General features: G+C 35.6%; 1 pseudogene; it reads left to right on the top strand.

Annotated features, from left to right (window-relative positions):
- Positions 1-1,232: 1,232 nt before the first annotated feature.
- LOC132297883 (small nucleolar RNA R71) lies at positions 1,233-1,331 on the top strand (annotated as a pseudogene).
- Positions 1,332-5,185: the final 3,854 nt, after the last annotated feature.

Genomic DNA, 5,185 nt, shown 5'->3' with positions numbered 1-5,185 from the left:
GATAAATGGATCCTTTCAAGGCATCCGGAAATGGAGCTCTTGGCTCAAAAGCTTTTTCAAAATTTTTCTTTGAAACATCATCAATATTAGAAATTTTCAAGTCCTTTTTCAAATCATGCTTTGATTCATCTTTCAAATCATTTCTCAATGCTTTTTCAATATGATGATCATGCACATGCAATGAAGGAGAAATAAAATGTGAAACGGGACGGGTGTCAACTTTTGGTTGCACCGGTTTACTCTCTTCATTGGACATACCTACTTGGTTGTCCACAATCTTCCCACTTCTCAAGGTTGTTACCGCATTGACGTGCTTAATTGTGGGACCTTCCGATGAGGAATGAGTCTCCACAATACATTGTTGTTTTAGTGAGGCATTCAAAGGCATTTTCCCTTTCTCTCTAGCATTTAAAGTACTAGCTATTTGCCCTACTTGGGTTTCTAGCTTAGCAATGGATTGAGAATGAGAATGAAGCAATTAAGTGTTCACCTCTAGAGTGCCTAAAGCGGTCAAAACATTTTCCTCAAAAGCGGGACTTCTAGAGTTTCCTTGAGAATATGATTGATTTGGGAAATGAGAATTAGAGAATTGGTTTCCATGTGATTGAAATGATGATGATCTAAAACCTTAGGAACATTGGCTTTGCATTGGAGGCAGAACATACTTTCCTTGAAAACCACCTTGGGGAGGGTTTGTGCCTTCCCCTTGGCTTTTCCAAGACAAGTTTGGATGGTTCATCCAACTTGGATTATAATGATTACCATAGGGATTATTCCTTTGGTTAACAAAAATGGCATTTGCTTGCTCATGATTGTCATTTTGCATATGTCCATGGGGATAATTGGAAGTAGAATGCAACACACTAGAACAAGTCATACATGATTCATTAAATGCATGATGATAAACATGATTAGGGGAGGAAGACATTTGATTCGCCGAAGTTTGGTTGATTAAAAATTGATCAAACCTTTGAGATAAGGATTTCATCTCGGCGGCTAGATCATTGGAGTTGTCAACTTCATACAAGCCAACATTCTTCCTTCCACCTAGATTTCTATCATTTTTAGAAGACAAAGACCTATGCATTGAATTCTCACTCATACTTTCATACAATTTCCACACATCATTTTCATGCTTATCAAGATAAGAACCACCCATAGATGCATCAACCATACTCTTGTGATTATCCGGTAAACTTTCAAAGAAATATTGAACTAATTGCCACTTAGGTATGTCATGATGTGGGCACTTCCTAAGAAAGTCATTGAATCTTTCCCATGCCTCATGAAACATTTCCCCATCCCCTTAAGAAAATTCACGAATTGAAGTTCTCATGGCATTAGTCTTTGATACGGGGTAGTACTTCTTCAAGAACTCTTGTTGTATTTCTGCCCAAGAAGTTATCGAAAAAGGCCTAAGATTGTTAAACCAATATTTTGCTTTGTCTTTGAGGGTGAAAGAAAAAATTTTGAGTCTTAACACTTCTTCTGGCATGTCCGTGTATTTCACGGTGAAACACACTTCAAGAAACTCATCAAAATGCTTATAGGGTTCTTCACTTGGAAGTCCATGATAGTTAGGAATCATTTGAATGGTTTATGGTTTGATTTCATAGTGATGTGTTCTAAATGGAGGCAATTGAATGCAAGTGGGTGCATTATATTCATTAGGCACATAATGGTCTCTTAATGCAATGGGAGGATTCACAATTGGTGGTGCTACACAAACACCTTGATTAGCTTGAACTATGGGAGGTTGTGGAGCAAAGATTGGTTAAGGCATTCCCAATGGAATTTGGCCTTGTTGTTGTGGTGGAATAAATGGTCTAGGCATGCCTAATGGTACTTGGATGTTGTCATGATGCACATTAGGGTGGAGGATGCCTTGTTGGTCTATGTGACCAAGGTCCTCCACATGGTCGTCATTCACATCCTCTATTGGTGAAATGGAGTGATGAGAACTACCTTTTCCCCTAGGATTACGAACAACCGATTCAAGATGAAAATTAAGAGGGACAAGAGTAGGATTTAATGACCTACGACCATGCATGCACTAGCAAAGACAATAACAAGGAATAAGCATGTAACAAACGCTTCGCCCCCACAACAAATCTTCACATACAATGATCTCATACTCCCATGCTTGAACAACATGCAAAGAAAAGTAAATTGCCTCCACGCGGGCTCACGATTTATCTAAGAAATGAAAAACAAACATCCACGCTGGCCGATGATTTAACTAGAGCTTGAGTTAGAAAGATCTCACAAAGGGTCCTTAAGCAACTTCAATTTAACTTTCGACTTCCTAGCCTTGCTTTGCTTTGCAATTTTTTTTAGATTTTTAGTCTTTTTGCCTTGCTTAGCTCCACTTGGCTTTCTTGCTCTTCAATTCTCCTTTACTTGATTTCCTTCACTCAATGCACCTAGTTAATCAAGAACAAACACAATAAGTAACTAAGAAAAAATAAAGAAAAAAAAAACACGATCAAAATAGTACTAATTCCTATTTGTTTCCAAAACACGGCGTTGCCAATTAGATCCTCGGCAACGGCTCCAAAAACTTGGTGTGTAGCCGTCAATTGCACCAAAAGTTTACAAAATATGTTGAACTAAGAGTGCAAGTGTGCAATGTGGCCAAGTTTTAAATTTGTAAAAGCCACCACTACCTCTAACTAAAAATATAGCTAGGGTGAGTAGGGATCGTCCCAAGGGATTTATGGGTACCGTTGCAATGGAAACAATGTATAGGGTTAGTAGGTCAAGTGATCAAAGATTGTTTAAAATGATTGATTAAGCTATTATGCAAATGAAATTAAAGTAAACAAAATTCAATGAGTAGTAAAGTAGAGAAAGATATAGAGGGGAGGACTTAGGGTACTAGAGCTCACCATTAAGCTTGACTTCACTAGACACTATCAATTGTATATTAATGGGGAAATTGACTTGTAACTTGTGTGTGTGTGTGTGTGACATTAATTGAAACTAGGTATGGATGGCAAATAACTATAGGTTGTCAAGCCAAATCAAATGGAAAGCACAACCTATCAAATGAGACTAAAATCTATTCAATGAAACCACAATTTATTCACACACAACTATCTAGAAATATACACCAAATGCATTCATAAGTATGGAACACTAAGGAACAAGAGTAGATTGTCCACCTATCTATGATTTAAAGCAACTACACTACATCTACACTAAAGACATGAAATTTAACTAAGTAAGCTAAAGCTATGGTACAATCTATCAAGAAACAAGTGTGAACCATCAAATAAATTGCAAGAGTGTTCAATTAAGTTCTATGTTTTGACCATCTCTAGATTAACTTCATCCATACACATAGACATGCATAAATTCTACTAAATCTAGAGAAAAGCACATGAATCATCCATTCTAGCATACATAGACATATGGTTAGAAGTAGATAATCAATTGAAAGCATTAATCCATACATATCAAGTAGAAACCACAAGATATATATATAAATCCAAGATCAAAACATTGTTACAAATAAATCCCCAAAAATATACAAAGAACTAAGTCTAGGAAGCAAACTTAAGGGCTACTTTAGCCCCAAGTAGATGTCTAGCCACTCATTAAAGTAGTCATCCAACCCTCAAGGGCTATTTCAATGGTAGGAATGACCTCCTTTTTGATGGAAACCCTAGAAGAATGGAAGAACTCCTAAAATGTGTAAAAGCTCTCTAATTTCTAGCCTTCTCTCCAAGATAAGAAAATAATATAAGTTATGAATATCAACTATCTCTCCCTACATATCTATATGCTCTAAAAGTGGCTCTCAATCCTTATATAGGTAGGTCAAAATGTCACCCCAATGGTCTGGGCTTGTACACCAAGGTCCCTCCAATTATTGCATCACGAGTCAACTTTTAATAAGCTAGAATCTATTTTTTTTCGGACCTAAGGAAGTTCGATCAATCGAACTGTGTTGAGATTGATCGAACATAGCTGAGATCCATCGAATGCTGTAGAGATCGATCTTCCTTGGCGGCGCCGTTTTGAATAAAGACACATCTCTGAGATATTTTTGGGAAGAAGACAAAAGTGGTAGGTGTAGATAAGATCGAATTATTTCGATCGATTTGGGAAATGTTGGATCGATCGAACTTATTGGATTCTTTTGGATATGGACAAGGGCTTGGATCCATCTTGAATTGTTTAGATCGATGAACTTTCGATCGATCGAAGAAATGCTGAGATCGATCGAACATGCTGAAATTCCACACTTTGCTTCATTTTGCTCCCACTTTGCTCCTTTCTTCCATTCAGCTTGACTTAACTTCTTTAATGCTCTTATTTGGCTAAATTGACTTACTTTTTGGATAAGCACTTGAAAAGGACAATAACACGTAATTTATCTAAAACGGGAAAGTAAGATAGATAAAGGTCCTAGAATACTTTAGCTTAAGGAGTTAAAATGCGCACTTTTCAGCGCTCATCAAATCCCCCTTGAAATATAAAACTATTGCATAATACTCCCTGATAATTTTGCATAATACTCTCCATAATCATTTTTGGAGCATGTCAGCCCTTAGCAAATGGCCCCTGAAGCTGTCGGTATTTTAAAAAATTAGATTTACAAAATACCAACAGTGTTCTCATTGCCTTAATTTACCCTACTACATTCACGGAGAGGAATATAACTGCTTGGTTCGATTCAAAAACTTAAAGTATAGGTGGAAAAAGAGCATCTCCAACCGTAGTGTATGTGTATATATATATATATATATATTTTTTTTTTGTAAATCTGATGTGTCATAATATATTTATAAAAAAAAAAAAAATTAAATTATATATTTTTAAGTCCAGTTGTTTTATACCTTTTGTGTAAAAATATATCCTCAAATAATAACCAACCAAGGTTATGCCTGGATCCCACATAATTTTTACAAACCTACTTAATATAGGATTGATTAGTTAATGAAATGAAAAAGAGGGAAGATAAAAGAAATATGTTGATTTGGTTGTATAAAAAAGTTATGAAGTTATGTAAAAGTCAGTTGATATATTTAACAATGAATGCGAAAATCAACACTTTGGAAAATCATTCATATTTAGAATGATTAATAATTGCAATATTATATTAAAATTATTTAGAAAAATCATTTGATGTTGGCTTGCTAGTAAATTATTATTTTTTATATATAGTTTAGGGGTTTTT

This window comes from Cornus florida, unplaced genomic scaffold (assembly GCF_030987335.1).
Source record: "Cornus florida cultivar Cherokee Brave unplaced genomic scaffold, ASM3098733v1 CherokeeBrave_3.0.0_Hap2_Chr02, whole genome shotgun sequence".
NCBI lineage: Eukaryota > Viridiplantae > Streptophyta > Magnoliopsida > Cornales > Cornaceae > Cornus > Cornus florida.
Note: the sequence above shows the minus strand (reverse complement) of the source record. Positions and strands in the feature narration are given on the sequence as shown.